Genomic DNA, 11992 nt, shown 5'->3' on the forward strand with positions numbered 1-11992 from the left:
ATTGGAAAAGATCATTGAATCTTCCTAGGTATTAGATCACTTAATCTCTTTTGGCCACAGCTGTCAAAAGAAGGAAAATAATATTTGCATTACCCATTTCACAAAATTTTTATGAATTATAGTAGGGATGGGGACTAGACTAGACTAGGATGAGGAAAGTTCTTCTACAAATTCAGGTTGGCAAATTCTCTATAAACATATATTATCTTAAAAAGTTGTCCAAAGCACAGAGAAATTAAATGCCTTTCACAGAGTCACATAATCAATACTTATCAAAGGTAAGTCTTCTAGACTTCCAGATTGGCAATCTCCCATTCCATATAGTCTCTTAATAAATAATGATAGTTGACATGTATTTTGCAGTATTTTAAGGTTTGAAAAATCATCTTACACATATTATCTCAAAAACTTTGAAGAAATAGGAACAATTATGCACATTTTACAAATGAGAAAACTAAGGCCCAGAGAGGTTTAGTGACACAATAAATGTCAGAGGTAGAATTTAAACCCAGATCTCCTTCCTGTAAGTCCAATGCATTTTCCACTCTACCACACAAACTGAATGTAAATTCTAAAATTCCCTATAAGTGTGAGGTTTTTGTCATCCTTTCAGATTCCATTATATCAGATATATTTAACTAAAGTCAATTTTTGGGGGGAAAAAAGGGAGGACTTGACTCCAGAAGTCATGAATAAAGTATGTGGAGAAAGAAGAAACTAGAAGATTTAAATGAAATGGTATCTCTATAAACAAAGAGACCTCACAACCTGGGTTCTAAGGAAAATAGCCTAGAAAAGAAAGGATTTATGATTGTGGAAATCAGGGAATATTAAGCTTCAAGTTGACTATGTAAGAAGAATAAAAAGAGAATTAATTATGCCTAAATTTAGAGATTCATCTAGCATCTGCCAAAAAAAGGGTCTTGGCTCCTTAAAGAGAACTTGAGACAGACAAAGCCTGATTCCTTGGGAAATGAGAAGAATGGATGGATCTTGTATCATTTTCTCTTTTTTTATTATAGCTGTTTATTGACAGAAAATATGAATGGATAATTTTTGCAGCATTGTCCCTTGCACTCACTTCTGTTCCAACTTTTTCCTTCCCTCCCTCCACCCCCTCCCCTAGATGGCAAGCAGTCTCATACATGTTAAACATGTTAAAGTATATCTTAGATACAATATATGTATGCAGATACATGCAATTCTCTTGTTGCCCAAGAAAAGTTGGATTCAGAAGGTAAAAATAACCTGGGAAGAAAAACAAAAATGCAAGTAGTCCACATTCATTTCACAGTGTTCCTTTTCTGGGTATAGCTGATTCTGTCCATCATTGATCAGTTCGAACTAAATTGGATCTTCTCTTTGTCAAAGATATCCACTTCCATCAGAATGCATCCTCATACTGTATTGTTATTGAAGTGTATAATGTTCTCCTGATTCTGCTCATTTCACTCAGCATCAGTTTATGTAAGGTTTTCCAAGTCTCTCTGTATTCATCTTGCTGGTCATTTCTTACAGAACAATAATATTCCATAGCATTCATACCACAATTTATGCAACCATTCTCCAATTGATGGGCATTCATTCAATTTCCAGTTTCTAGCCACTACAAAAAGGGCTGCCACAAACATTTTGGCACATACCGGTACCTTTCCCTTCTTTAATATCTCTTTGGGGTATAAGGCCAATAGTAACACTGCTAGATCAAAGGGTATGCACAGTTTGATAACTTTTTGAGCACAATTCCAAATTGCTCTCCAGAATGGCTGGATCTGTTCACAACTCCATCAACAATGCATGTGTCCCAGTTTTCCCATATCCCCTCCAACATTCATCTCTATCTTTTCCTGTCATCTTAACTAATCTGACAGGTATATAGTGGTATCTCAGAGTTGTCTTAATTTTCGTTTCTCTTATCTGTAGTGATTTGGAACACTCTTTCATATGAATAGAAATAGTTTCAATTTCATCATCTGAAAATTGTCTGTTCATATCCTTTGACCATTTATCAATTGGAGAATGGCTTGATTTCTTATAAAATAGAATCAATTCTCTATATTTTGGAAATAAGGTCTTTATCAGAACCTTCAACATAAAAATATTTTCCCAGTTTATTGCTTCCTTTCTAATCTTGTTTGCATTAGTTTTGTTTGTACAAAAGCTTTTAAACTTGATATAATAAAATTTTTCTATTTTTGTGATCAATAATGATCTCTAGTTCTTCTTTGATCATAAGTTCCTTCCTCCTCCATGAGTCTGAGAAGTAAACTATACTGATCTCATTCTTTATACCTAAATCATGGACCCATTTTGACATTATCTTAGAATACAGTGTTAAGTGTGGGTCCATAGCTAGTTTCTGCAATACTAATTTCCAGTTTTCCCAGCAGTTTTTGTCAAATAGTGAATTCTTATCCCAAAAGTTAGGATCTTTGGGTTTGTCAAACACTAGATTCCTGTAGTCATTGATTATTTTGTCCTGTGAACCTGAACTATTCCACTGATCAATTAATCTATTTCTTAGTCAATACCAAATGGTTCTGATGACTGCTTCTTTATAATATAGTTTTAGATCAGGTACAGCTAGGCTGCCTTCATTTGATTTTTTTTTCATTTGTTCCCTTCAAATTCTTGAGCTTTTTTCTTCCATATGAATTTTGTTGTTATTTTTTTTTTCTAGATCATTAAAATAGTTTCTTGGGACTCTGATTGGTATAGCACTAAAGAAATAGATTAGTTTAAGTAATATTGTCATCTTTATTATATTTGCTCAGCCTATCCAAGAGTACTTAATATTTTTCCAATTGTTTAAATCTGACTTTATTTGTGTGGAAAGTGTTTTGTAGTTTTGCTCATATAATTCCTGACTTTTCTTTGGCAGATAAATTCCCAAATATTTTATGCTATTGACAGTTATTTTGGATGGAATTCCTCTTTGTATCTCTTGCTATTGGATTTTGTTGGTGATGTATAAAAATACTGAGGATTTATGTGGATTTATTTTGTATCCTACAACTTTGCTAAAGGTGTGGATTATTTCTAATAGCTTTTTAGTAGAATCTCTGAAGTTCTCTAAGTATTCCATCATATCATCTGCAAAGAGTGATAATTTGGTTTCCTCATTATCTACTCTAGTTCCTTTAAACTCTTTATCAACTTTTATTGCTGAAGCTAGCCTTTCTAATACAATATTGAATAGTGATGGTGGTAGTAGGTAACCTTGTTTCATTCCTGATCTTATTGGGAATGGTTCCAGTTTATCCCCATTACATATGATGCTTACTGATGATTTTACATAGATACTCCTGACTATTTTAAGGAAAAGTCAATTGATTCCTATACTCAAGTGTTTTTATTAAGAATGGACGTTAAATTTTGTCAAATACTTTTTCTGCATCTATTGAGGTGATCATATGTTTTTTGTTAATTTGGTTATTGATATAATAATTGACTAATTATGCTAATAATTTTCCTAATATTGAACCAGCCCTGCATTCTTGGTATAAATCCTACTTGGTCATGGTGTATTATCCTGGGGATGATTTTCTGTAATCTTTTTGCTAATATTTTATTTAAGATTTTTTACATCAATATTCATTAGGGAGATTGGTCTACAGTTTTCTTTCTCTGTTTTTAACCTACCTGGTTTAGGTATCAGTACCATGTCTATGTCATAAAAGGAAATTTGATAGGACTCCTTCAAACCCTATTTTTTTCAAATAGTTTATGTATCATTGGAGTTAATTGTTCTTTAAATGTTTGGTAGAATTCACATGTAAATCCATCTGGTCCTGAGGATTTTTTTCTTAGGGAATTAATTAATAGCTTGTTGTATTTCTTTTTTCTAAAATGGAACTGTTTAATCAATTTACTTCTTCCTCTGTTAACCTAGGCAAACTATATGTTTAAAGGTATTCCTCCATTTCATTTAAGTTATTGAATTTATTGGCATAAAGTTGGGCAAAGTAACTCCTAATTATTGTTCTAATTTCCTCTTCATTAGTGACGAGTTCTCCCTTTTCATTTTTAAGACTAACAATTTTATTTTCTGTAGAGGGCTAGAAATGAGCAGATGCACTTGGATAATTGAGCACGTGAGGCTAATTGTCAATTGGACAATTCTCTATTGCCACATGTTTGGAGGATGAACCTACTTAACTATTCTATGCAGGCTCGTTCCCAGAGAACGATTAACAACTAAGAGACAACAGGACATTACATTTTGGCACCCAAACAGGGATAGACAAGATTCTGATCTCAGTGGAAAAGTCTCTCTGGCCCAGAAATAAGCATGAGTAACAAGGAAACTTTGTTAAAGAGCTAAAGTAGAATTTCAATGAAATGGGGCAAATTTTTAGAAAACAGCCTTATGTTTCTGTTCAAGGAAAATGTTTAGAGAGCATTGTCAAGGTTATGAAAAGCTAAGGATTGATTATAATTTTGGAGGAGATCACTGAACTTTTAAAAACTGTGCAGGTCATATGTCTTTGTTTTTCAATACTACAACAAAAATGGACCTAACTCAATTTCCAAAGACACACTTCAAACATACAATATAATTCAACTGGCTTTAGGAAATTATATAAGTTATAGAATAAGGAAAAAGGAGAAGGAGCAAAATGGGGAGGTGTCAACTAAATTAGATGGAAAGGATGAATCAGATAACAATGGAGTTAAGTACAATTCTGAGCAACAGGAGCATTTCCCATCTCCTCCCTCAATTAACCCTTCAGGTGAGGACGAAGAAAGAGGAGGGGAAGAGGTAGAAACACAAACAAAATCACCTGATAAACAGATTAGAAAAAACATTGATTAAGGCTAAGGAGAGGGACAGGATGTAAGTGATTTTATACATACATATCCTGTGATTGAAGAGATTAACTCTTTAGGTCAAAAAGACAGAAGGTATATTCCTTTAGATTTCAATAAAATTAAGGATCTGAAAAAAGGTTGTACCTTTTATGGGGCTACATCAGCTTATGTTAAATTTTTACATTCATACAGTGTATGAGCAAATTTCTAAGGCTGCAATAAAAGCTTGGGGTTCCCTCCCTGGACAGAAAGATCAAGGGGAGGCTTTCACAAAAATAGAGCAAGATCCCAATGAATCTTTTGTGGATTTTGCAGGATGTTTGCAAACTGGGCGCCAAAACGTAATGTTCTGTTGTCTCTAGATTTGTGACCGTTCTCTGGGAGGAGATCTCTTGGGGAGCTTCTGGGGAGGCAGCCTTGGCTTTAGTTCTGTATTGTGTCCTTCAAAATCTTGAATCTTTTCTTGGCAGAATGTCTCCAGCCAGCTTCAGTCTCTAGCTCCCTCTGAATCCAAAGCCTCCAGTTGGCATGAAGGTAGAATCTCGAATCCTCTTCTTCCTGAATCCTGGCTCCTTTTATCCTCCCAGAGAATGGGCTTGTGGGTATTCCAAAGGTGTAAACTTCTTTAAAGGTGCAAACTCCCCCAGAAGTCCAAAGGTGTAAACTCCTTTTAAAGGTGTGAACAAAAGGTGTGAATTCTGAGCTAGAGAATTGCCAAGTACTGATTTGCCACCTAGTAAGGAATCTAACACATGGTCTTGCTGCCTGCCTGCAGTCTGCTCCTGGTCTAACCAGCCCCGCCACACATGATCTACGTACCAAATTGCAGTGATCTTTTCCCAGTCCTTATGCTTCTTATCCTCTTAGCAGCATTTAGCACTGTTTGTCAGCATCCTATCATTACTGTCTTCATTTTCTGATTCAACAGCTCCATTTCAATATCTCTTGACAAAGTACCATCTCTGTCCCACTTTCAGGAACTATGAAAACTAGCTCTTTTTCATATATAGAATTCCATCTTCCATCTTCATGTCTTTGAATAAACTATATTCCATTCCTGAAATGTTCTCTTTCTTCAAATTGTGTTTAGGAGTTCTTAGTTTCTTTCCAAGTTCAACTCAAGTAGCAGTTCCTACATAAAGCTTTCTCCAATTCCCCCCTTGTCAATTACAAATACCTCTCTTTTAATTCATTCTTATACCTTTGTTGCTTATTATTCACTTTGCTTATAATTAGCATTGATTTATCTATGTACACATTGATTTCCTCCCAAAGGAATGTAAGCTGCTTAATGCCATAATAGTTTCATTTCAATCTTTGAACCCAGAGTGACAGACACTCAGAAAACATTTTTAAAAATGTATGTTGATTGCTTGGGGGAGGATAAAAGCAGTATCACATAAACAATGAGAATTAAAAGAGGACAATGAGAGAAGAATAGACATATAGGAAATATACTGAAAGAGATGTCAGGCTGGAAAAGACCTTAGTCAGTAAACAAAAATTGCAGAAGGTATGCCTGCAGATTATTTTACTGTTTAGAACACTGCCTGGCATTTCATTTGAGAATAACAACCTCTTTAATTGGCTGCAATTTCAGAACCATTATTTGAGCTACCTTCAAAAGCTTGAGGTTGAGTTTGTCCACAAACTCTCTTGGGTGGAATTCTGCTCTTGGTTTAACTCCAGTGATGGATGAGAGACAATACTTTTTTTCCCAGTACACGTATACATATTTATACAATTATCTAGCCACAAAACAAAAATCAGATCTGTTGTGCCCTGCTTTCTAGAGCCCCCAAATAGGGGTGACAAAATGTATCCTTGTTTTCTAGAGCCTCCACACCGGGGTGAGTAACATATCCTGTTTTCTAGAGCTCCTAAGTTGGATTCTAGATGATGGCTCTCATCATCATAAGATCATTGGAACTGGCCTATTGAGAAGAGCCATGTCTATCAGAATTGATCATTGTATAATCTTGTTGTTGTCATATATGATTTCCTGGTCCTGCTCATTTCACTTAGCATCAGTTCTTGTAAGTCTCCTTACTCTCTTTTCATTTTTCACACTCAGGTCAGGAACAGCTTCTCTGTGACACCTTCCTGGATTCCTGCAGTTGTTAATCCTCTCTACCTCCTTAAATTATTTTATATTTAGCTACCTGTAAACATATTTATACCCCACTTTCCACCCTCTGTAGTACATAAACTCAAGAACAAAGACTTTTCAACTTTTTTGTCCTCAGAACCTGGACTTCCCTCAGGGTTCTAGAGAACCTCTGAAATCATCCTGCTGATCATTTCTTATAGAACAATAATATTCCATAACATTCATATACCATAACTTATTTAGCCATACTCCAACTGATGGGCATCCATTCGATTTCCAGTTTCTTGTATGGGCCCCATTTCTTTGCCTACTTCATTATTTTTTATTTTTTATTTTTTGCTTTAAGTGAAAGAAACTAATCGGGAGGCCCATATCCTCATGAGTCTCAAAGATCAGGAGAGTGAGCCATCTGCAAATTTGGGCATCTGAGTGAGTGCCTAGTTATCCAGGATAATGTATCTCTGGAAATTTATGAGTCCAGGAGTTGAGGAGCTAAGCACATGCCAAGTTTTGCAGCCAACTCAGCATCAATGTTCCCAAAAACAAGTACCCAGTTCAACTGTAGTTGAAATATGTATCAATCCTGAAGCAATACTATATTTGAACATGAACTTGGCGGGACAAATGCTATGTACAAATTGTGTTAAGTCTAAAAAGACTTTCCTCAGAAACTGAAGAGATACCAAGAGGAGCCCCTGAAATACTGGGAGTGGGAAATATCTGTACTTTTGTTATTCTATGTAATTAAAATAACTATCCCTTTGCAAAAAGCTGACTGATGTCAAGTAATTAAATAAAACTGGGGTGCTTGCCATGAGCATTTAATACTAGGAGGAACATTCCAGTTATAGAAGGTGATCAAACTGATGGCTTTACAGAAGACACAATCCAATTCCTAAAGATTATCTCTAGACCCTGAGGAAAGTCCAGGTTCTGAAGATGAAAAAGGCAAATAGTCTTTGTTCTTGAGTTTATGTACTACAGAGGGTGGAAAGAGGGGTATAAATATGTTTGCAGGTAGCTAAAAATAAAATAATTTGAGGAGTTAAAGAGGATTAACAACTGCAGGAATCCAGGAAGGTGTCACAGAGAAGGTGTTCCTGACCTGAGTGTGAAAAAAGAAAATAATTTTGAGAGGGGGAATTGGGGAAGGAATGTGTTCAAAGTGTGGATAATAGCTTATGAGAGTACGTAGGGGTGAAAAATAAAGTTCTGAGTTCAGGAGAATGCAAGTAATCCTGTTGTCTGGAATCTAGATTGCATAAAATGATTAATGAATGAATGAATTCCATCATACTGATATAGCACCATGTATAAATTGGGCCCTCTCAGAGTGGCCATAGAGTCAAAGAATGTCTGTTGGAGGTGACCTTGGAGGTAACTTAATCCAACTTTAATTGTTATTCATTCATTTCAATCATGTCTCAGTTTTCATGGTCCCATTTTAAGTTTCCTTGGTAAAGAAACTGGAGTGGCTTGCCATTTCTTCTTCAGCCCATTTTATAGGTGAGGAACTGAGGCAATGAGAATTTAATGATTTGTTTGAGGTCATACAGTTAGTAAGTGTTTGAGATCATAATTAAACTCAGAAAAATAAGTCTTCCTGACTCCAAACAACACTCTATACTACCCCATCTAGCTGCCCAGTTCAGTTTTCCTTGTCTTCTATTCTTTCTACAATTTTACTGACAATCTTCTAGCCTCCACTTGGAAACTTTCAGTAAAGTAAAGAAGGACACAGAATAAGCATTTATTAAGCACCTACTATGTTCCAGGTACTGTGCTACTGACAAGTTATCTTGACAGTAACACAGTACTGGACAACTTCGTATGGCAAAGAGCAACCCAGAAAAAACATTTATTAAATACCTACTGTGTTCCAGGTACTGTGCTAAGCATTTTACAAATATTGTCTTGTTTGATTTTCACAACCCTGCAAGATAGGTATCATTATTATCCTGATTTGATAGTTGAAGACACTGAGACAGTGAAATGACTCGCCTGTGACCATGCAGTAAGTGTCTGAGACCACATTTGAAACCTCTAAGTCAGCACTCTCTCACTATACCATATAGCTGCCTCTACCTTCTGAGGATGTCAATTTTACTTCAGGTCAGCTTTGATGATTACAAAATGTTTCCTTAAATCAAATCTAAATCCATTTCTCTTCAACTTCCATAAATTGCTCCTCATTCTTCCCTCTGGAGCCAAGTCCCTCCTCCATTTGACTCTCTACCAAATACTTAAAGACATATCTCTGTTGAATATTTTTATTTTCACATTTAAATAATTTTGGTTCTTTCAACTGATCTTTATGTGGTATAGCCCACATTTTCATGGGATTGGGTCAAATCTCCACATAATAAACTCTCACACCCTATGGAATTTATAGAATGTGCTTATGACTGTGAACTCATAGGAAACATTGGTGCAATGTGTATAGAAGAATTATACATGTTTAACATATTGGATTACTTGCCATCTAGGGGAGGGTATGGAGGGAAGAGAAGGAAAAAAAATTGGGAACACAAGGTTTTGCAAAGGTGAATGTTGAAAATTATTTATAAATACATTTTGAAAATAAAAATCTTTAATTTGAAAAAGGAAACATTAGTGTTCATGAATCTCTGAATATAGTCATGTATATTAGTAGAAAAATGAAAATAGAAAATGTATATGCAGATACATCCAAACCAAACACGCGTGCTCTAGGGATAAGTATATGGACAAAAATATTTGAATTAAAGTATGTGTATATAAAGTACCACATGTAGATAAAATATAGGGAGAACATGTGTATGGATGTGTATGGACAGGAGGACCATGATGCTAATATGTGTATAGGCAGATGTATGAAGATTGAATACGTGTAGATAAAAAGTGTCTGGAAATAGAATGAGGGTTTAGAGGAAACATTGTGCAGGAGAAATGTTCTGGACACTTGGAGTCAAGGGACTTCACTTCAATTAGGCACCACTACAAACTATGTGACCCTAAGCTAGTTATCAATGTTTCACTTTTCTCAGATTTAAAGAGAAGTTTGACTAAATGTATCGAAAGTCATTTGCATCTCTAACTCTATCAGTCTTAGACTGAAAGGGACAGTTTCATTCAGCTCACTCTGTTCTACAAGAGGGGGGATTATTTTTACTCATATTTCAAATATATTCTTATTCTCTCTCCTTCACTTTTCCTCCTTATTCTCTCTATCTCTCTCCCACTTGTGGTTCTCTTTCACACAGAGACATAAATCCAGATGCACACAAACATACAATTCACGCATATGTATGACCATCCTCCCCCCAAAAGAAGCACATATATTCCAAGAGAATCATGGCAACTTTTGTGGATATGTTCCTTCATCCACAGTGCCATCAGCCTCTAATTCCCTTCCTAAGGGTACAAGACTCTGGAGTCCAATTTTATCTTTGACTTTCCCACAGGAACTCAGTGATATCATTGGGATGCCATTTCCTCTTGGGGAGCTCAGTGCCAGTTCTCCAAAGCTCAGCATGGACAAGCTTTCTTGCTGTTCTCCATAAGCAAATTGCCTTCTCAACGGCCTTACTTCCAACACATCACCCAAGAAGAGACTGATTCTGAAGGATTCTGATTACTTTCTATTCAGTGATCTCTAAGCCTCACTCCTCAGAGATACAGGGCTGATTCAGTACTGCCTTTTGCTCCTCAAGGTTCTGGTCCTTTCTTTTATACAAGACAACTGCCCAAGGCTAACCCCAGCAGGGTAAGAAGTGAGAGCATCTTTCTACAATTCTACTAGTCTGAGCCCTTTCTTTCTCTTCCCTTCTGGTCTTTCTCACTCCTGCATTTGAGAGATTGAAGCAGGGTGAAATAGGCCTATTTCCTGGAAAACCAGGATTTTCACCACCACTTTGCCACTAAAATACTCTGTACCTTCAGACATTCCTGGGCCTCAGCTTTCTCAATTGTTAAATGAGGACTATATGATGACTAAGGTCCCTCTTGGGTGTTAATATTTCGTTTCTCTACTTCTTTCTTTTCTTAGCTCCTTTTCTCCCCCACATCCTCCATGCCAATGATGAAAAGCCAAGGAAATCTCATAAGAGACTTCTATTTTCCCCAGTGGTCACTTAGGTTTATCTTGACTTGTCTCAATTTCTTTATTTGTAAGATGACAATATTTGTTTACCTACCTCACAGGACTGTTGTGAGAGTACAATGAGAGAATGCATGTAAAGTACTTTGTATATCTTAAAGAGTGATCAAATAGTGTTAGTAATTGGTAACAGAAATAGATCAAATGTGGGAATACAATGTGTACATGGATAGAATATATGTGTACAGTTAAGGATACAAAGAGAATCCAAGAATTAAGACATTTGTGTGCAGAAAAGTCAGGGGGCAGATAGCTTCCTTAAATGTTATATATTCTACTTCACCTCTTTATTCTCTTGTTTTGTTTCTTAGGGTTGATTCACAACATCAGACTCAATTAGCAAAGTAAGAGGGGCAGAAATCACTTGAATAAAGACGCTCCCATGCAAAGTATCTGCAGGTCAGTCAATTATATGTTCATGAAAACATGACAGAGTCCAAGCTAATCACAGCCCATATTTCCTGGATTGGAGACAGTCTCTGGTATGACTTTCTGAACTCTAAATGCCCATGCCCTTTTCCATTTGATCCTTGTTAAGCTCAGTGCTCTGCTTCTATGCCTTCATTTCCATATCTCTGATTTTTCTCCTATTATTCTGTTTCCACCCTGCCCCTGTTTATTTCCAGAGTCCCTTTCTTGACAAAATGACAAAAAATAAATAATATGTCATAGGCTTGAGGACATATAGTTTAACATCTCCCCCATTTTATAGAGGAAAAAGGAATGGAACTTGTCCAGGGCCATCCAGATTGATGGCAGAGCCAAAACTCAAACTGGAGTCAGATCTGATTTCCATGCCAGTTCCCTTTCCAACTCCATTAACCTATTTTATCAACATTGGATGAGTCAGTTACATATATGGAGAAATGGATACTTTTTTTTACCCTTCCATGCCTTTCTCCATAAGTATTTTTTCCTTATCTATTTTTTCT

The sequence above is a fragment of the Sminthopsis crassicaudata genome, chromosome 2 (assembly GCF_048593235.1).
Source record: "Sminthopsis crassicaudata isolate SCR6 chromosome 2, ASM4859323v1, whole genome shotgun sequence".
In the NCBI taxonomy this organism is placed as follows: Eukaryota; Metazoa; Chordata; class Mammalia; order Dasyuromorphia; family Dasyuridae; genus Sminthopsis; species Sminthopsis crassicaudata.